Source organism: Loxodonta africana, chromosome 16 (assembly GCF_030014295.1).
Source record: "Loxodonta africana isolate mLoxAfr1 chromosome 16, mLoxAfr1.hap2, whole genome shotgun sequence".
Lineage (NCBI taxonomy): Eukaryota > Metazoa > Chordata > Mammalia > Proboscidea > Elephantidae > Loxodonta > Loxodonta africana.
In genome coordinates, this window is record NC_087357.1 from 39,079,226 (window position 1) to 39,102,331 (window position 23,106).

At 38.2% G+C, this 23,106-nt stretch overlaps 1 pseudogene; it reads right to left on the reverse strand.

Annotated features, from left to right (window-relative positions):
- Positions 1-10,121: 10,121 nt before the first annotated feature.
- The window catches only part of LOC100673176 (cytochrome P450 2C42-like), a 46,728-nt pseudogene continuing 33,743 nt past the window's right edge, over positions 10,122-23,106 (reverse strand).

A 23,106-nucleotide genomic window follows, 5' to 3' on the forward strand; every position in this document is an offset into this window, starting at 1 on the left:
TCTGAAAGTTTGGTAAAACTCTGCAGTGAAGCCATCCGGGCCAGAGCTTTTTTTTGTTCGGACTTTTTTTTTTATTATTATTATATTTTCAATCTCTTCTTTTGTTAAGGGTCTATTTAGTTGTTCTACTTTGTGTTAGTTTAGGTAGGTAGTGTTTCTAGGAATCCATCCATTTCTTCTAGGTTTTCAAATTTGTTAGAGTACAATTTTTCGTAGTAATCTGATGCAATTCCTTTAATTTCAGTTGGGTCTGTCATAATATCACCCATCTCATTTCTTATTTGGGTTATTTGTTTCCTCTCCTGTTTTTCTTTTCACAGTGTGGCCAATGATTTATCAATTTTGTTAAATTTTTCAAAGAACCAGCTTTTGGTCTTGTAAATTCTCTCAATTTTTTTTTCTGTTTTCTATGTCATTGAATTCTGCTCTGATTTTTATTATTTGCTTTCTTCTGCTGCCTGAGGATTTCTTTTGTTGCTCTGTTCCTATTTGTTCAAGTTGTAGGGATAATTCTTTGATTTTGGCCCTTTCTTCTTTTTGTATGTGTACACGTATTAACATAAAGTGACCTCTGAGCACTGCTTTCGCTATGTCCCAGAGGTTCTGATAGGAAGTGTTTTTCTTCTCTTTGGATTCTATGAATTTCTTTATCCCATCCTTAATGTCTTCTGTAACCCAGTTGTTTTTGAGCAGGGTATTGTTCAGTTTCCAAGTATTTGATTTCTTTTCACTGCATTTTCTGTTATTGATTTCTACTTTTATGGCCTTATGGTCAGAGAAGATGCTTTGTAAAATTCGATGTTTTGGATTCTCCTAAGGCTTGCTTTATGACCTAATATGTGGTCTATTCTAGAGAATGTTCCATGTGCACTAGAAAAGAAAGTACACTTGGCTGCTGTTGGGTGTTTTGTATATGTCTATGAGGTCAAGTTGGTTGATTGTGTGGCATTTAGATCTTCCATGTCTTTATTGAGCTTCTTTCTGGATGTCCTGTCCTTCACCGAAAGTGGTGTGTTGAAGTCTCCTACTGTCATTGTGTAGCTGTCTATCTCACTTTTCAATACTGTTAGAGTTTGTTTTATGTATATTGCAGCCCTGTCATTGAGTGCATAAATGTTTAACAAGGTTATATTTTCCTGCTATATCATCCCTTGAATCATTATTTAGTGTCCTTCCTTGTCCTTTGTGGTGGATTTAACTTTAAAGTCTATTTTGTTGGAAATTAATACGTCCACTCTTGCTCTTTTTTCATTGTTGTCTGTTTGATATTTCTTCCATCCTTTGAGTTTTAGTTTGTTTGTGTCTCTAAGTTTGAGGTGTGTCTCTTATAGGCAGCATATAGATGGGTAGTGTTTTTTTTTTTTAATCAGTTCTGCCACTCTCTGCCTATTGGTGCATTTAGTTCATTTATATTCGGTGTAATTATGGATAGATATGAGTTGAGTGCTGTCATTTTAGTCTTTTTTTGTGCGTTGTTGACGGTTTCTTTTTCCCACTTAATTTTTTGTGCTGAGGAGTTTATCTTTATATATTGTCTTTTCCTCTTTTTCGTTGTTGTTGATTTTGTTTCTGCTGTGTCTCTATTTTTTTCTTGTATTTTATTTTGTCAAGTAGAATAGTCAGTCACCTTTTTTTTTAGTTACCTTAATATTTACCCCATTTTTCTAAGTTTAAACCTAAATTTTATTTCTTTATATCGCCTTGTCTTCCTCTCCATATGAAAGATCTATGACTACATTTCTTAGTCCCTTGCTTTATTGTTTTAATGTTGTCTTTTTTATGTAATAACATCACTGTTTCCCTGTTTTGAGTGTTTTTTTATCTTGATTTATTTTTATGATTTCCTTGTCTGGGTTGATATCTGATTGCTCTGTCCAGTGTTCTAGTCTTGGATACCTGTTATTATTGATTTTCTTACCAGAGAACTCCCTTTAGTATTTCTTGTAGCTTTGGTTTGGTTTATATGAATTCCCTAAAATTCTGCTTATCTGGAAATGTCCTTATTTCACCTTCATATATGAGAGACAGTTTTTTTCCTTTAATGCTTTGTATAAGTAATCCCATTGCCTTCTTGCCTACATGGTTTCTGCCGAGTAGTCCAAGCTTATTCTTATTGACTGTTCTTTGTAGGTGACTTTACATTTATCCCTAGCTGCTCTTAAAATTCTCTTTATCTTTGACTTTGGCAAGTTTGATTATAATATGTCTTGGTGACTTTCCTTTAAAATCTGCCTTATGTGGAGTTTGATGAGCATCTTAGATGGATATCTTCTCAAATTCACGATATCAGGGAAGTTTTCTGCCAACAAATCTTCAACAATTCTCTCTGTATTTTCTGTTATCCCTCCCTGTTCTGGTACTCCAATCACTAGTAGGTTATTTCTCTTGATAGATATCCACTTGATTTTTAAGGTTTCTTCATTTTTTAAAAAATTCTTTTATCTGATTTTTCTTCAAATATATTGGTGCCAAATGCGTTACCTTCAAGTTTACCAATTCTGCCTTCCACTTGATCAGTTCTGCTCCTCTGACTTTCTATTGAGTTGTCTACTTCTGTAATTTTATTGTTAATCTTCTGAATTTCTGATTGCTGTCTATGGATTCTTGCAGGTTATTAAATTTTGCGTTATGTTCTTGAATAACCTTTTTAATTTCTTCAACTACTTTATCTGTGTGTTCCTTGGCTTGTTCTGCATATTGCCTGATCTCCTTCCTAATTTCATTTCTAATGTCTTGAAGGGTTCTGTATATTAATCTTTTGAATTCTGCATCCAGTAATTCCAGGAAAGCACCTTCATCCACAAGATCCATTAATTCTTTGTTTTCAGAGCTTGTTGAAGTGATCATGGTCTGTTTCTTTATGTGACTTGATATTGACTGTTGTCTCCAAGCCATCTAATTTAATGTATTAGTTTATTTTATTTTTATTTATTTATTTTTTACTGTATCCTAGCTTCTTGCTTTGTTTTGTTTTGATATACCCAATGGGTTGCTTGAGTGAGCTGGCTTGATCATTTTTGCCTTTGAAACTCTGACATCCTGTCACCATACGGGTGGAGCTGTTATCAGGTATGTCAGCCTAGGAGTCCGTTCACTTTTCTTATATGAATTCAGCTCAGGTGTCCAGGTAGCTGATCATCAAGTGTGTGGTAGAGGCTGTGTTCTACAGTCTTAGAGGTGATGGGGTGATTAGTTTAGGTACCGGTACCTGGTTGCAGCAGGGATCACTCTTTGAACAAGGCAGGGGGCTGAGAACCATCCCCAAGGTGTCTGTGAAGAAAGTGTGTCCCTGTTCCCTGAGCATACAGGTGGGTGGGCTGTGCAGACTGACCATGGGCACCCAATGCTTTTGGTTGTAAGGCCGGGGAGGTACCAGTTATCCTTGGACCTCTGTCGTGGGTGGCTGGGTGACCTGAGCAGAGCCACCAGTCCTTAGACCCCTGATGTGGGTAGGTGAGGACCCTCTTTAATAGGCAAAGTGGTGTCAAATATCAAACACCCACCTCTTCACCACACAGCTTAAGTGGTTGCAGCCTGCCAAGAAGGGCCTATTCTCCTGAAATAGGCTCACACAGGTCCATGCAAGCAGGAAAGGTATTCAAATTCCATGGACTGTTTTTGCCTGGACAGGAGCCGCTTCTGTCCTGAGCTGCACAGGTTAGTGGAGCTGGCAGATTTTCTTTTCCCCCAATTGTAATTGCATTCCTTCTCCAAGGCCAGGAGGGTGGCTCCAGGAACACAACAGGGCCTATCTCAGGCCCAGGGAAATCAACAGCCACTGAAGCTGGCTTGGGGGCTGGGCACGTGTTAAAATACATGCCAGTACTTAGCTTTTGCAAACAGCATCATTCGTCTCTGGTTCCAGAGGTGTGAGTAGGCTTTGCAGCTCGCTGCTTCTCTCTGAGGAAACTGCGGCATAACAGTACCATCAGTCCACCACCACCACTCCTGGGAATGGTGCCTGAGGGATCTCGGCAATTCAAGTCTGGTAGATCCTCTCCGCTTCTGAACAGATTCTCCCTCCCACTGCAGCTCAGTCCATTTTCTAACTTTCCCTTTGATGTTCAGGGCTCCTAGGTTGTGATAAATTGTTTCACTTGTTTTTTCGGTTCTTTGTTGTGAGAGGTGTAGCAGGAACCATGTGGCTATTCCACCATCTTGGCCTCACATTCCTGAAAGGAAGTTTCAATACAGTATTTCTTTCTGGTCTCAAGCCTGAAATTTCAGAATTAGTCAAGAAGCATCATTTAGACTGGAAAGTAGCTTCCATTGAGGAATTAAACTGGTTTAGTTTATGAGCTTACTTGGACTTTAGGAACAAAGCAAACTGCTCAAACTAACAAATTCAATAAGATAATAGCCCTCCAGTTACAAAAGCTCACAGGCCTACTCAGAAAAAATGGTTTTAAACCCTCCAATAGACCTAAAACTAGTTTCTAAAACTATTATAAAAGCCCTGGTCACTAGAAAAGCAAGTGCTGTAAGGTAAAGAATAAACAGAAGGTTTCCACATCAGTTACACTTCCTTCACCTGATTCAGAATGAAAGGACTTCCGGGACAAAACAGAGACTTTTTTTATGGTAGCTCTAAACTCTCAAAGACAAGCAACTACATATATTAATGGAGAACGCTGTAAATTTTTATTTGATTAGGGGATTGCTTTGTCTGTTATAAATTCTACTTGCCCAGAAGAGCCTGCCCCAGAGTAGAAAGGTTTCAGTTTTAGTGAGGTTACAAATAAAGAACAGCACTCTTTCATTCTCAATCTGTACCATTCTCTCTTGGTCTGTAGAAAATTTTCATCCCTGTCCTACTGAGCCCTGAAACACTTGTTAATTTATTAAGAAGAGATGTTTTATCTAAATGGAATTGCCATCTACAATTTAATGAAAGGGGAGAAATATTACTGATCTAGCCTGATAATCAAAACTCAGGAACGGACAACATTCAAAATGAAGAGATTTTTGCCATATGCAAGCCCTTACAATGCCTCTTCAAAATTCTGCTCCAATACATTCTCTCCCCCTTGAAGTTATTTCCCAAGTCTCTGAAACTTCGTGGCCCATAAATCACATAAAAACCAAAAAAAAAAAAAAAAATGAAACCGGTTGCGTTGAGTCAATTCCAACTCATAGCAAACCTATACGACAGTGTAGAACTGCCCCATAGGGTTTCCAAAGAGTAGCGGGTGTTTTCCCAATAAATGTTAGTATAGTTTTGTCTGCTGAACCTGTTAAAACCCACGTGGACATATCTAACCCTGTATTTAACATCCCACAATACCCACTTAAACAAAAACCAAAATAAGGGATAACACCTATTATTCAAGAATTACTTTCTAAAGGATTATTTGTCACCTACACTAGCACTTGCAACACCCCCATTCTTCCTGTTAAGAAACCTCATAGAAGGCATTGGAGATTTGTTCAAAACCTACATGCAATAAACCATTTTGTTATTCCTAATTACCCCATTGTTCCCAGTCCATACCTGCTACTTTCTAATGTTCTCTCCAAAGCAGTGTGCTTTACTGTTACAGGCCTTTGAGCCCTGGTGGTGCAGTGGTTAAGAGCTACAACTGCTAACCAAAGGTTGGCAGTTCAAATCCACCAACCAATCCTTGGAAACCCTATGAGACAATTCTACGTTGTTTTATAGGGTCACTATGAGTCAGAATTGTCTCGACAGTAATGGGTTTGCAATTAGTGCATTTTTTAACATTCCTGTTGACCCCAAAAATAGATATCTGTTTACTTTTTCCTGGAAAAATCAACAACTGACTTAGAATGCCATGCCTCAGAGTTATAGAGCCTGCTTCCCAGTTATTTTTCTCAAATTTTACTTGGAGACTTGCAGTCTTTGCAACTTCCAAATAAATCTACTCTGTTAAAATAGTATTGAATTGTTAAAGCATTTAACCCTTGGTGGACATAAATTTTCAAAGGAAAAATAGGAATTATTTCAGCCTTCTGTCAAATACCTAGGTCATTTAATCTCTACAGAAGGCATTTCTATTGATCCCAAAAGAAAAGAGGAAATGCCACTTTTCCCTTGCCTAAGACAAGGAAACAATTAAGGAGATTTTTAGGTCTTTGTAGGTATAGTCAAGCTTAGATTTCTAATTATTCTGTAATGACACAAACGTTATGTAAACATCTAAAAGCCTCTAAATCTGATCCACTCTATCTTATCCCCAAAGGTCAAGAGGTGATAACTAAAAAGAAAGCTTTGATTAAAACAACTGCTTTAACATCTGGGGTCTCAAAAGCTTGTGAGTGGCCATCTAAGATAGTCCTCTGGTCTCACCCTGTCTGGAGCAAGGGAGAATGTAGAAAACCAAAGACAGAGGGGAAAGATTGGTTCAAAGGACTAATGGACCACAACTACCATAGCCTCCATCAGACTGAGTCCAGCACAACTAGATGGTGCCCAGCTACCACTGCCAACTCCCCTGACAGGGATCACAAGGCAGCCGTTATGTTAATGAGGCAAGACTCCGTCTACAAGATTGGATTGTGTCTTGAGCCAATATCTTTTCAGATATGAAAGAGAGAAGCCAGCAGAGAGACAGGGGGACCTCATACGACAAAGAAAGCAACACTGAGAACAGAGCCTGTCCTTTGGACCTGGGTTTCCTGCTTGGAGAAGCTCCTAGTCCAGAGGAAGGTTGATGACAAGGACCTTCTTCCAGAGCTGACAGAGAAAAACTTCCCTTGGACCTGATGCCCTGAATTTGGACATCTGGCCTACTAGACTATGAAAGAATAAACTTCTGTTTGTTAAAACAATCCACTTGAGGTATTTCTGTTATAGCAGCACTAGATGACTAAGACAGCAGCAAAAAAAGTACAATATTTTATCTTATATTTGGGCCTTGATGTGTTTAGTTGGCTGGAATGTGCTAGGCCAATGTACTCAAGGAATATTAGGAGTTTCCATGAGTACCCACTTATACAGCTACAACTTACTATGGAACAGTGATTCAGAATTAATATCCAGAAAAAAGAGAGACCTTATCCTTACGAACAATCCCATAGCTGGTTACTCAGGATAGGGATAGTTTTTCTTACCTGTTACTATACCATGGTTTGTAATTGTGCAATTAGAAATGTCCATTCATAATCTAGCTACCACTATGGCCCAAATTGCTGTTTGTGTTGCTAATGAAATAACTACACAAAAAGAATCATTAGAGTCCTTAGCAAAGGTGGTATTGAATTACCAAATTTCATTAGATTTTATTTTAGTTCAGCAAGGAATGATTTGTTCTGTCTCTGATATTTATAACTCTATTTATAACAACTTTCTTCTACTACTCTTTCATTGTTCCCTGATTACCTGGCCTCCATAAGCTCTTACTCTCGCTGGTGAACCATAGCAGTTTTTGAGTTCTCTGTAATTATTGTGAGTACATAACCAGTGTGGAGTAATCCCCTAAAGTCTTATTATTTTCTTTCCCTAAATGCACAATGGGATGGTTTATGCTTCAACTTGGCTAGACAATAATGTCCAGTTGTTTGGTCAAACACTAGTCTAGATGTAATAAACTATTTAAGTGTGATTAAATCAGTGGACCTTAAGTATAACAGATAAGCCCCCATAATCTTGGTGGATCTCACCCAATCAGTTCAAGACTTTAAAATTAAATATGCAGATTTTTCAAGGGAATATTCTACTCCAGGAAATAAACAGACAACTTACCAGAATTCCATTGGCTCCTCCATTGGCTGACCTACAAATTCTGAGACACAAAACTGCCATATTTTCCAGACTCACTTATATATTTTGGACTTGCCAGCCCCACAATCACATGAGTTTATTCCTCAAATATCAATCAATCTCAATCTATCTACATATGTATATTTATTATCTCTCATGAACTGAATTATGTCCCCCCAAAAATGGTTGTGTTAATTTGGCTGGGCCATGATTCCCGGTATTATGTGGTTGTCCTCTATTTTGTGATTGTAAATTTATATTAAAGAATTGGATGGGCTTGTAACACACTTACTAAGGTCACATCACTGATCCAATGTAAAGGGAGTTTCCCTGGGGTGTGACTTGCACCACGTTTCATGTTATAAGAGATAATAGGAAAAGGAAGAAAGCAGAGAGTGGGGGACTTCATACCAACAAGAAAGTAGCACCAGGAGGAGAGCATGTCCTTTAGACCTGGGGACCCTGTGCCTGGGAAGCTCCTCAACCAGGGGAAGACTGATGAGAAGGCTGACAGAAAAAGAAAGTCTTCTCCTGGAGTTGACACCCTGAATCTGGACTTTTAGCCCACTTTACTTTGAAGAAATAAATTTCTGTTTGTTAAACCCATTCACCTGTGGTATTTCTGTTATAACAGCACTAGATGACTAAGATGATACCTATTTACTGATTATCTATCTACTGTACTAGGTCTGTTTCTCTAAACAATCCTGACTTTGATACATAGCCACACTGTTAAAAGGCTATAGATACTTTTGGAAAAGGCTGGGAGAAATATTAACCGTATAAATTATTAGCACTGCAGTGCAGTCCTACCTCAAAGGACCCGGACTTCCATTTATTCTTTGGCATTCTGGGTGTATAAACTGGCTCAAGTCTAAGTACTGATTGAAACTTCATGACTCTCACTTCTCATGATTCAAAACAGACTTCTATTCACTCGACCTGGCACTCCCCCACTTGAAAAAATTAAGTATTTAGTACACCGCCTACCTCTCTTTTATGAAGACTATAAGCAACCGTAGTTCTCCACTAGTCAGACTATTTTGATTAATGTTTTCACTCCTCTGTCAATTATGGTAACCACACACACCTTGACTTTGGTGATTAAGTACAGCCCTTGGGCCCTGCCACCTGGGATTCAATTATCGCCAATGCATGTAAGGACTCCCAGTTCAGTGGCAGTGCTTCCCACTGTAAATTTTGACCTACATAGAAGAGCAACCACGGAGCTCTTTAAGGATACTTGGACTCTTCTCTCCTATTTATTTCTCAAAGTATGAAAAATATGTCCTCTGAGCTCTTTTGGGATGAATGAGAGGTCTAACTCCTTGAGCTATGAAATTGAAGCTAGAATCTCTGCTTAGTGGACCCATGCCAATATATTCATGGTGATTCAATTTATGTTCCTTTCGCAATTATCCAACATACTTAATAACCATCCTCACACAAATTCTCTAGATTTCTGTCTGTATAAATTGGAATAATCATGCATTTTTTTGGAGTGTAGCAAACTTATGGGTCATACTTTGTACCTAATCTTTTTGGACCTGATGGGGCTTGAGTCTAGTTTTAATCCGGAAGACAAGATGAGTAGTTGGGTGGGTTCTGAGAAGAATCAGCAGTGCCTTGCATGGAAACTACCTGAGGGGTGGCCATTACAGGTTCTCTTGGTTCTCTTGGAAAAGCAGGGTTAATTTATTAAACCTCAGACAGGAGTGTAAGGGCTCCTTCTACTGGCCAGGAAGCCACATCAGTGGCTTCAACGTCCCCAGCTTCATCATGATCTACCTACATGTCTCCCTTCCGATTTTCAAGATCCCATTCCTTTCCAATCAATAATCTCAGTTTAACAGAAGACACCGTGCAAGGTTGGGAAATCAATTTGCATTATAATTCAGCCACTCACAATGCAAAACTTTGGGCTGTTTTCTGAAAACTTACCCTTGTGACTATAGGAGAAAAGATATTTTTTCAGGGAAGGCATAGAAACTTTTATGTCATTTACGGGATATTACTACTGGGAATTTGAAGCCCACAGCTACTCCTTTTATTTCCCCACTTCCTCCAAAGCAGTTAAGAGCAACCACCCAATCTCATTATACTCATAAGTTTCACACAAATTTTGTAAGGAATCAAGTGCATGTTCCCAGAATCTTGACTCCTATAAGTATTATAATAGGAATATTCAGTGGTAATGTTTTGCATATCTCAACTGACAGATCTGATCATGAAATATTAGTGTCCTTTTTACAGCTTGAGGAGTCCCTTAAGATGCCGTTAAGCTCTCAGATACTAACAAAAAGGTTGGCAGTTCTAATCCACTCAGAGCAGCCTCAGAAGAAAGGCCTGGTTTCAAACATTGAAAACCCCCTGGAGCACAGTTCTACTCTGACACACCTGGGGTACCATGAGTCAGAAATCACTTGATGGCAACAGAAAAAAAATAATTCTTTGCTCTGTTTCAGAGTTATAACACAGTAATAATTCAGTTAGGGAAGGATTAAGGCATGGTGATCAATGTAAGTATTACACAATATGGAGAATACGAGATTAATTTATTTCATGAAACACAAAAACTCCCCTTAATAGAGTAGATTTTCATTAGATCTTGAAGGAATAGGGGATATGGAGAGGTGAGGTCAAGAAAACTAATGGGAAGCAGTCAATGATGCCCCAGTGCAGGAGATTTGCAAGTACAGGATAGGAACAGTCTGACAGTATGGCTTCTTCAGGCAGGAATGAAGCAGAGGATATGAGGGTGGCATAGAGACAAAGCCATTGGCCACTGGGGTGATGTCGATGTGTTTTGGGTCATCCAGAGGCTTCAGGGTAAATTTCTGTAAAACGGTGGTCAGGAATAAAAACAGCTCCACGCGGGCCAAGCCTTCTCCCAGACAAATTCATTTTCCTGAAAATAACAAATGGAGGTTAGATACTCCTTGGGCACTATGCTTCTTACCTAGTACGGACAGAATATGCAGTGATTATTTAATGAAAAATTACATATATGGATGGAGGAAAAGCAGGATGGATACAAGGATAGTTGCATAGATAGATGGACAGAGTATGAACAAACTTGCCATCCAACTAATGCCTTATGTTCACAAAAACCTTCATTCAAGAAATATTTATTTTGAGCTCTATACCAAGTACTTTTTTAAGTATCCTGGATTGTACTTGTTGTTTTGACGTTTCACGTTTCCATCACTCTTTTCCTATATACCAGCTACGTTGCTTGTCCAAGAATATTAAAGGGAGAAGCTCTAAGAGGAGGGGGCTCATACATCTGTGTTCCCCTCTGCACCTCTGGCATAAATTTAGTCAAAGACTACGTTTCCTTCATGTACTTTGAAAAACACATGTCTGAACATGCTTCTCCCACACTTCAAACTTTAAATGGCTCCCCTGAGCTGTCTTACAGGTTAAGGGCCAAATTGGTTAACTGGCCCTTCACATTATGTTCCCAGTCTGACTTCCATGAGCTTTCCTTCAGGCTTCACACCCTACACACTCAGCTGTCACCATACTCACCCTTCATCAATTTCCAACACACCATGCAGTTTCAAGGTTTATTTCATGCTTTTTCTTTGGCTAAGACACACTTCCTTCAAAAACTAGGTCAAATGTCACTTTCTCATTAAAATGTGATCCCCTTAGGCAGTAGAATCGCCTTCGATGGATTTCCTCAGCATCATATTTATCATAGTCTTGCTTTCATTGAAGCAAAAATCACATTGAATTGTAATTCTATCATTATTCATTCTTCATTCCTGCTAAAATGTGAGTTTCTTAAAGGGAGAGTGCAGTCCTTTGCCATCTGGGTATTTGCCATGCCAGATCCAATGCAGGCATCAAAAGCCAAATAATTAAAAACCAACCAAACCCTTTACCATCTAGTCGATTCCAACTCATAGAGACCCTGTAGGACAGAGTAGAACTGCCTCATAAAGTTTCCAAGGAGAGCCTGGTGGATTCAAACTGCAACCTTTTAGCTAGCAGCCATAGCTCTTAAGCACTGTGCCACTAGGGTTCTAGCCAAATAATTAGAGAAGTTTATTTCATGACCAGAAATTCAACTGACACAAAGGATGTGTTGAAATCTCAATATCAAGAAGGAAAATCATGACTGGAAGGAGATCAGCGTGCTCTGGAATCACTGTAAGGTATGCTGATACATCCCAATGGTTTCCCTGACCCTACAGTTAATGGGCTGGCAGTTCTAACATCTTTGATATACAGCAAATGTCCTATCCTGTCCTTTTGTTTAATTACATAGGTGAAAATAGCGGGCTCTTCAACTGTACACCAACAAATTAGATGACCTAGATGCAATGCAAAAATTCCTAGAAATATATAAACTTCCTATACTGACTCAACAAGAAATGGAAGACCGCAACAAAACCATAACAAGTGATAAGATTGAATCAGTAATCAAAATCTCCCTAAAAAGAAAAAACCTGGACTAGATGGTTTGACTGAGGAATACAACAAATACATCTAAGAATTAACTCTACTACTTTTTAAACTTATCTGAAAAATGGAAGAGGATGGAACATTCCCTAACTCGTTCTGTGAGGCTAGTACTACTTTGATACCAAAACAGACAAAAACAACACAAAAAAAGAAAGCTACACAGCAAAATTCCTTATGACTATAGATGAAAATATCTTATACAAAATACTAGCAAACCTAATCCAAAAACATATTAAAAGGATTATATACCATGATCAAGTACATTTTATCTTAGGAATGTAAGGTGGCTCAAATTGATAAATCTATCAATATCTTATACCACCATAATAAAACAAAAGATCAACTCAGATGAAGGAGAGAAGGTATTTGATGAAAATCAACATCCTTTCGTGATAAAAAAAAAACATTCAACAAGCTAGGAATATGAGGAATATTCCTCAAGTAATAAAGGACATTTAGAAAAAGTCCTCATATAACCTCATACTAAATGGAGAAGGACTGAAAGCTTTCTCTTTAAGAACAGGAACAAAACAAGGATGCCTACTCTCACAGCTGCTGTTCAACTTTATACCGGAAGTCCTATCCAGAGCAATTAGGCAAAATAAAGAAAATAAGAGGTATCCAGATAGAGAAATTAGAAGTAAAACTGTCCCTTTTTGCTGATGTCTTGATCTTATATGCAGAAAATCCAAAAGGATCCACACAAAAGTTACTAGAACTAATAAACAAATTCAGCAAAGTGACAGGATAAAAGGTAAACACACAACAATCAATCAGGTTTCTGTACATCAGCAATGATCATTCAGAAAAGGAAATTAAGGAAACAATTCCATGTAAAACAGCATCTAAAATAATAAAATACCTTGGAATAAATATGACCAAAGATGTAAAAGAGTTGTACACTGAAAACTATAAATCGTTACTGAAAGAAATCAAAGATGACCTAAATAAGTACAGGGGCATTCTATTTTCATGGATTGGAAGTCTTACTCTTGTTAAACATCAATATTACTCAAAGCAATATATAAATGCAATGTAATACCCAGCAAATCCCAACATTATTCCTTCCAGAAATGGAAAGCCAATGCTCAAATTTATGTGTAACTATACAGGGCCCCTGATAGCCAACACACTCTTAAAAACACAACAAAGTAGGAGGACTGGCACTTTGTAATAGCAAAGCATACTATAAACTTAAGTATAACTTAAGTAATAAAAAGATTTGGGTACTGATAAAACGATAGATATATTCACTGCTGGAACAGAATTAAAAGTTTAGAAAGAAACCTGCACATCTATGATCAATTGAGTTTTTATGAGGATGCTAAGTCCATTCTATGAAGAAAAGAATAGTCTCTTTAATAAATAGTGCAGGGAAAACTGGATCACCCCAAATAAAAATAAAAAAGTGAACTCAAAATATATCAAGAACCGAAATGTAAAAACTAAAACCATAAAGCTCTTACAAGAAAACATACCAGTAATGCTCTGAAATTTAGTATTTAACAATTGGTTCTTAGCTATGGCAACAAAAACATGAGCAACAAATGACAACATAGATAAATGGGACTTTATCAAAGTTTAAAATATTCATTCATCAGAGGACTTTATCAACAAGGTGAAAAGACAACCTACAGGTTAGGAAAACATTTTGGGGGACTCTATATCTGATATGGTTTAATATCCAGAATATATAAAGATCTCTTAAAACAAAAAGACAAACAACCCAATCAAAAAAAAAGAAAAATGGACGAAGAACATGAATAGACATTTCACCAAAAAAGAAATACAAATGGTCAGGACACACATGAAAAGTTGCGCACATCGTTTGTCACAAGGAAAATACAAATCAAAACCACAATGAGATATCACTTCACCGCCACTAAGACTACTATGATAAAAAGAAAAAGAAAAGAACAGGTGCTGGCAAGGATGTGGAAGAAAAGTGACTGTAAAATGGTACAGCAACTGTGAAAAACAGTTTGAGGTTTCTAAAAGCATTACCATTTGTTCTTCTAAAGTAAGAAAGCCAGAGAAGGGGTTGATTGCCTTCTGCTTCCAGATACTTCACTGAGCTACAATCAGTTCCACTCCTAGGTATATACCTAAAAGAATTGAAAGCAGGAACATAAACAGATAAATGTACACCAGTGCTCTTTGCAGCATTGATCATGATAGCCAAAAGGTAGAAACAAACTAAATGACCATCAACAGATGAAAACATAATAAAATGTGGTCCATACAGACAATGGAATGTCACTTTGCCATACGGAGAAACGAAGTCCTGATCCATGATCCAACATGGATGAAACTTGAAAGCATTGTACTCACTGAAATAAACCAGTCACAGAAGGGTGGATATTGCATGATTCCACTTAAAAGAAATATCTAGAATAGGCAAATATAAAAGAACCAAAATTTATTAGTGTTTACTAGAGATGGGACTGTTAGTTGGTCGTAATGTGGAGGTTTGCATGTTGCTATGATGCTGGAAGCTATGCCACCGGTATTCAGATACCAACAGGGTCACCCTTGGAGGACATGTTTCTGCTGAGCTTACAAACTAAGACAAACTAGGAAGAAAGACGCAGCAGTCTACTTCTGAAAAGAATTAGCCAGTGAAAACTTTATGAATAGCAGCAGAACATTGTCTGCTATAGTGCCAGAAGATGAGCCCGCAGGTTGAAAGACACTCAAACGACGAATGGGGAAGAGCTGCCCCCTCAAAGTAGAGTCGACCTTAATGACGAGAATGCAATAAAGCTTTCAGAACCTTCATTTGCTGATGTAGTGTGATTCAAAATGAGAAGAAACAGCTGTAAACGTCCATTAATAGTGGGAACCTGGAATGTACAAAGTATGAATCTAGGAAAACTGGAAATCGTCAAAAATGAAATGGAATGCATAAACATCAATATCCTAGGCATTACTGAACTTAAATGGACTGGTATTGGCCATTTTGAATCAGATAATCATATAGTCTACTATGCTGGGAATGACAACTCGAAGAGGAATGGTGTTGCATTCATCATCAAAAAGAATATTTCAAGATCTATCCTGAAGTACAACACTGTCAGTGATAGGATATCCATACACCTACAAGGAAGACCAGTTATTACGACTATTATTCAAATTTACACCCCAACCACTAAGGCCAAAGTTGAAGAAATTGCAGACTTTTATCAGTTTCTGAGGTCTGAAATTGATCAAACATGCAATCAGGATGCATTGATAATTACTGGTGATTGGAATGGGAAAGTTGGAAACAAAGAAGGAGGGTTGGTAGTTGGAAAATATGGCCTTGGTGATAGAAACAATGCTGGAGATCAAATGATGGAATTTTGCAAGATCAATGACTTCTTCACTGAAAATACCTTTTTTTCACCAACATAAACAGCGACTATACACATGGACCTCGCCAGATGGGACACACAGGAATCAAATCAACTACATCTGTGGAACGAGATGATGGAAAAGCTCAATGTCATCAGTCAGAACAAGGCCAGGGGCCGACTGTGGAACAGACCATCAATTGCTCATATGCAAATTCAAGATGAAATTGAAGAAAATCAGTGCAAGTCCACGATACCCAAAATATGACCTTGACTATACTCCCACCTGAATTTAGAGACCATCTCAAGAATAGATTTGATGCCTTGAACAACACTTTGTCTCTTCTGACATCCATCTTGGTCTTTTCTTGCTCTCAAAGCAGCTAAAGCAAAAGGAAGAAATGAGGAAATGATGAAATAAAAGAACTAAAGAGATGATTTCCAAGGGCGGCTCGAGAGGACAAAGTATTATAACGACATGTGCAAAGAACTGGAGATGGAAAACCAAAAGGGAAGAACACACTCGGTGTTTCCCAAGCTAAAAGAACTGAAGAAAAAATTCAAGCCTCGAGTTACAACAGTGAAGGATTCTATGGGGAAAATACTAAACGACGCAGAAAGCATCAAAAGAAGATGGAAGGAATACACAGTCATTATACCAAAAAGAATTAGTCGATGTTCAACCATTTCAAAAGGTAGCATATGATCAGGAATCGATGGTACTGAAGGAAGAAGTCCAAGGTGCACTAAAGGCCTTGGCAGAAAACAGGCTCCAGTAATTGATGGAATATCAATTGTGATATTTCAACAAAGGCAGCACTAGACGGGATGTGCTCACTCGTCTATGCCAAGAAATTTGGAAAGCAGCTACCTGGCCATCCGACTTGAAGAGATCCATATTTATGCCTATTCCCAAGAAAGCTGAGGCAACCGAATGTGAAAATTTTCCAACAATATCATTACTATCACACACAAGCAAAATTTTCCTGAAGATCATACAAAAGCATCGACAGTGGTATATCGAGAGGGAACTGTCAGAAATTCAGGCTGGATTCAGAAGAGGTTGTGGAGCCAGGAATATCATTGCTGATGTCAGATGGATCCTGGCTGAAAGCAGAGAATACCAGAAGAATGTTTACCTGTGTTTTATTGACTATGCAAAGGCATTTGACTGTGTGGATCATAACAAATTATGGATAACATTGAGGAAGGTGGGAATTCCAGAACACTTAATCGTGCTTATGAGGAAACTGTACATAGATCAAGAAGCAGTTGTTTGGACTGAACAATGGCAAACTGAGTGGATTAAAGTCAGGAAAGGTGTGTGTCAGGGTTGTATCCTTCCACCATACTTATTCAATCTGAATGCTGAGCAAATAATCCAAGAAGCTGGACTATATGAAGAAGAATGGGGCATCAGGAGTGGAGGAAGAATCATTAACAACCTGCGTTATGCAGATGATACCACCTTGCTTGATGAAAATGAAGAGGAAGCACTTACTGATGAAGATCAAAGACCATAGCCTTCAGTATGGATTACATCTCCACATAAAGAAAACAAAAGGCCTCACAACTGTACCAATAACCCACATCATGATAAACAGAGAAAAGTTTGAAGTTGTCAAGGATTTCATTTTATTTGGATCCACAATCAACACCCACAGAAGCAGCAGTCAAGAAATCAAAAGACATATTGCATTGGGCAAATATGCTTCTTTAAAGTGTTGAAAAGCAAAGATGTCACCTCAAAGACAAAGGTGCACCTGACCCAAGCCATGGTATTTTCAATCATATCATATGCATGTGAAAGCTGGACAATGAATAAGGAAGACAGAAGAATTGACACCTTTGAATTGTGGTGTTGGTGAAGAATATTGAATATAAGACGGACTACCAAAAGAACAAAAAAGTCTGTCTTGGAAGAAGTAGAGCCAGAATGCTCCTTAGAAGCAAAGATGGTGAGACTGTATCTTACATACTTTGGACATGTTGTCAGGGGGGATCAGTACCTGGAGAAGGACATCATGCTTGGTAAAGTAGAGGGTCAGCAGAAAAGAGGAAGACCTTCAATGAGGTGGATTGACACAGTGGCAGCATCAATAGGCTCAAGCATAACAACGATTTTAAGGACAGCGCAAGAGCGGGCGGTGTTTCTTCTGTTGTGCATAGGGTCACTACGAGTCAGAACCGACTCAAGAGCACCTAACAACGACAGAGATGGGAGCTAAGGAGAAAGAGTCATTGCTTAGGGTACTGAGCTTCTGTTAGGGGTGTTAGAAAAATGTGGAAATGGATATTGTGTGACTCTTTATGACATGATAAATGTAATAATGTCACGGAGTTGCACATCTAAGAATGTTGAAACGGGAAATGTTTTCTCATATATATATATATAAACAACAATCTTCTTTCTTTGTTCCCTGAGTCTGTGATGCAACTCATATTTCATTGGTATTATTAGAATGCTGCTTATTACATTTTATGCCTTATTGTGAGGTATCTGAGAACAGGAAGTTGGTGGCTTCCCCACTTTGTGCCCTGAGCAGCCTGTGATTCCCTCTCTCACAGCTCTAGTCATATTGGATCTGTTTATTCATTTGCTTTCTTAACTAGGGAGTGAGCAAGGCCCTTGAGTGCACATTCTGTGTTTATGGATATTTGTATCTCCAGACCTCAGCCTTGAGAGGTGGGGGGTGTGTGAGGGGCTCACATAGAAAACAATAAGGTTGTGGCATCGGATACATTTAAGAAAGGTGCTAGCAATCTAAATGAGTTTCACCCTGTAGGAGATGCTATTGGGTAGCCCAGTGATGTATCTGGAGACAGAATTCAATCAACTCATTCCCTAACTTTCTCCCTATGGGAGAACTGGGTCACATCCCCAAAAACTCACTACACTGGCCCAATAATTAGAATTTTTCATGAATGGGAAAGCATATGGCATTGGGAGTGGTGCTTGTGATCACATACAATCAGCAATTCTACTAGCCCCAAGTAGGTGCCTTGGAAGTCTCAACTGATCTCATACAGGTACCCTGTTACCTAAATAACAGATGGATATAAATTTCTGTTACTTGCTGAAAAAGCCAAGAAGTAGTCACTCTTCTTAAAGTTGCCACTCTCATCCAGAAAGCGACCAGGGTCAAAGATCTCTGGGTTGGGGAATTCTTTGCTGTCGTGCAGCACAGAAGACAGTGATGTTAAAATGGTTGTGCCCTAGAATTAATAGGTATCACTGAGCTTAGTTATATAGAAATCATGGAGTTGGTAAAATATTGGACATCACTTAGCCTAATGTCTTTGATCTGTAGATGAGGAAACACACACCCAAAGAAACACAGTTGCATTTCCACCCAGAGAGATAAAGTAATAAACAAGGATGATTTTGTTTATATCTAGGGTAATAATATCACAAAAGTCACCTCCAATAAGAATGGAGGAAATGAATATCTGGGTGACAGGCCTGAATATGTCTTAGATATTCTATATGAAATTTGTCCATGACTCACTGACCCCTACACTTTCTTCTCCTAAGAACATTATTAATTTATAAGGAAGTTGTCACATATTTTACCTATAATGAATTTTATTCTCCATTCTGAAAAAAAAAAAAAAAACAGAGAGAAAGAGTTATGACTGATTATATTCAATTTATGTAACATTTCATTACATAACATTCTTGAAAAGGCAAAACTGCAGGAACAGACAGACAAAACTGGAGGTGGTGGAGTGGACTGGTTGCAACAGGAGCAGGAGGGAAGTTTTGGGGGGGACTGTGATTGAAATGCTTTGTATCTCGATTGTGGTGGTGGTTACATAACTGTGAAAGCTCATTGACCAGTTTATTTTAAAGGGTGAGTTTTATTTTACATAGTGTATATCTTGATTAAAAAATAGAATACATCAAGACACAAAAGCACATATAATCAAAACTAGGACTCCATTGCATCTAACCAAAGAACTCCATTTAGGCTTTCTAGAAACAATTCCCAGCAATTTGTTATATGTCCTTCCGGAAATATGCCCTTCCAAAAATATTTTATGCACATCAGTCAGAAAAACCTATACACATTCATGTCACTTCTCAATTTCCTCTTTTCTTTGCCCAAATGTCAAGCACTCTACTGCATCTTGATTTTTGTATTTATTAAATAATTTGAATATTGTCCCATACAAACACATAAGTTCTTTTTGCTGGTAGGTACCGTTGGTTCTGACTCATAGTGAACCTATGTACAACAAAATGAAACACTGCCCCTTCCTGTGACATTCTCACTATCCTTGCTATGTTTAAGCCCATTGTCAATCCATCTCATGGAGGGCCTTCCTCTTTTTCGCTGACCCTCTACCTTACTGAGTATCGTATCTTTCGCCAAGGACGGATCCCTCCTGATAACATGTCCAGAGTACATGAGATGAAGTGTTGCCATCCCTACTCCCAAGGAGCACTCTGGCAGTACTTTTTCCAAGACAGATTTATTCATTCTTTTGGCAGTTCATGGTATAGTTCAATATTCTTAGCCAACAGTGTAATTCAGTCTTCCTAATTCATTGCTCAACTTTTGCATGCATATGAGGCAACGGAAAATATCATGGCTTGGGTTAGGTGCACTTTTAGTCCTCAAAGTGACATCTTTGCTTTTCAACACTTTGAAGAGGTCTTTTGCAGCACATTTTCCAATGCAATGTGTCATTTGATTTCTTGGCTATTGCTTCCATGGGCATTGATTGTCAATCCAAGTAAAATGAAATCCTTCACAACTTCGATATTCTATTTATTTATTTATATATGTATCATGATATTGCTTATCAGTCAACTTGTATTTTTATTTTCTTTATACTGAGGTGCGGTTCAGACTGAAAGCTGTAGTCTTTGATCTTCATCAGTAAGTGCATCAAGTTTTCTTCACTTTCAGCAAGTATGGTTGTGTTATCTGCATATCGCAGGTTGCTAATGAGTCTTCCTCCAATCTTAATGCTGCATTCTTCTTCATAAAGTCTAGCTTCTCTAATCATTATGAACATATTCACATCTGCTTTATTCATGTTGTACAATATGAATGAACCATTTCACTTCTGGTGAACACACACATAGTTTATAATATTAATTTTTTCCAAGCAAGGATGTAATGAAAATTATTTAGATGGTCCTTCATTTGCACAGAGAGTAGACATCAAGAATTTGAATTCTTACATTATATATTTTAGTAAATATTGCCAAATTGTCTTCCAAATGATGTGGTATTTCATAATTCAGCTACCAGTGCATGCAAGTACTCATCTACACATATCCTCACCAACACAATGTTTTTCAGCTTTTGTCTTCATCAATTTGATGGTTGAAAATGGTATATTATAGGTTAGAAGCTTCACAATATGAAGAACAGATTATCAGAATTGGAGAAAGGCTCATTAACAACCTGCATTATGCAGATGACACTACCTTGCTTGATGAAAGTAAAGAGGATGTGAAGCACTTATTGCTGAAGATCAAAGACCACAGCCTTCAGTATGGATTACATCTAAGCATAAAGAAAATAAAAATCCTAATAACAGGACCAATAAGTAACATTATGATAAACAGAAAAAATATGGACATTGTCAAGGATTTCATTTCACTTAGATCTCCAATCAACATCCATGGAAGCAGCAGCCAAGAAATCAAACAACACTAGACAAATCTGCTGCAAAAGACCTATGTAAAGTCGTGAAAAGCAAAGCTGTCACCTTAAAGACTAAGGTGCACCTGACCGTGAAGATGTCACCTTGAAGACTAAAGTATGCCTCACCCAAGCCACGGTGTCTTAAATTGCCTTATATGCATGCGAAAGCTGGATGATGAATAAGGAAGACCAAAGAAGAATCAATGCCTTTGAATCGTGTTGTTGGTGAAGAATACTGAATATATCATGGATTGTCAAAAGAACCAACAAATTTGTCTTGGAAGAAATACAAACAGAACTATCCTTAGAAGCAATTATTTAGCAGTAGTTAATACTGGTAATGAAAACCTGGTGGCATAGTGGTTAAGTGCTACAGCTGCTAACCAAAAGGTTGGCAGTTCGAATCCACCAGGTCTCCTCGGAAATTATATGGAGCAGTTCTAGTCTGTCCTATAGGATCTCTGTGAGTACGAATCAGCTTGATGGGAATAGGTTTGGTTTTTTTGTTTTTTGGTTAGTCATAGATTGTTAATAATATTTAAATTTAAAATGATTAAAAATAAATAAAATTAAAAATTCAGTTCCTTAGTTGCATTAAACATATTTCAGGTACTCAAGAACTGGCACAGACATAAGACATTGCCATTGTTGCAGAAAGCTCTATGGGTATGGCTGTCTTAAACCAGTTGCCAACAAATCACTGCCCATAGGAAGCCCATATCCTACCTACTGTTTGTTTTTGTTTGTTCATCTGTTTTTAATAATTATTCAGGTGAAATTAATATACGGTAAATTAACCATTTTAAAGTGAACGATTCAGTGGCATTTAGTACATTCACAATGCTGTGCAACCACTACCTCTATCTAGTTCCAAAATATTACCTTCACTCCTAAGTAAGCCCCCTACCATTGAATTTGTCCCCATTACCCCTCCCCTAACCGGAGCCAACCACCAATCTGTGTTCTGTCTGTATGGGTTTATCTGTTATAGATATTTCGTATAAATGAATACTGTAACATATGACCTTTTGTGTCTGGCTTCTTAGCAGATGTTTTGGTGGTTCATTGCTAGTTTAGAGAAACACAACTGATTTTTGCATGTTGCTTGCTAATTTGCTGAATTTGTTTATTAGGTTTTGAAGATATTTTTTGTGGATTCTTTAAAATCTTCTTTATATATAGAATCATGTCATCTGATACTAGAGATAATTTTTGAAAATTTACCAAACTCACACATCTACCCACCCCCCAAAACAGAATTTTTAGTTCTCTTAATTTATTATATTAGCAGTACGTGCTGGCTTCAAGTGGGATGGAGTGGCTTGAACAAGAAGGCACCACGTGTTAGAAGGCCTTGGAAAGCTGCTAGCAAAAGATGTGCAAGCCACTGCGCTGAAAACAAAGCATTATTTTTTTAAAATAATTTTTATTGTGCTTTAAGTGAAAGTTTACAAATCAAGTCAGTCTCTCACACAAAAACCCATATACACCTTGCTACACACTCTCAATCGATCTTCCCCTAATGAGACAGCCGGCTCTCTCCCTCCACTCTCTCTTTTCGTATCCTTTTCGCCAGCTTCTAACTCCTCCACCCTCTCATCTCCCCTCCACGCAGGAGGTGCCAACATAGTCTCAAGTGTCCACCTGATCCAAGAAGCTCACTCCTCACCAGCACCCCTCTCCAACCCATTGTCCAGTCCAATCCATGTCTGAAGAGTTGGTTTCGGGAATGGTTCCTGTCCTGGGCCAACAGAAGGTCTGGGGACCGTGACCACTGGGGTCCTTCTAGTCTTAGTCCGACCAATAAGTCTGGTCTTTTTATGAGAATTTGGGTTTGCATCCCACTGCTCTCCTGCTCCCTCAGGGGTTCTCTGTTGTATTCCCTGTCAGGGCAGTCATCGGTTGTAGCCGTGCACCG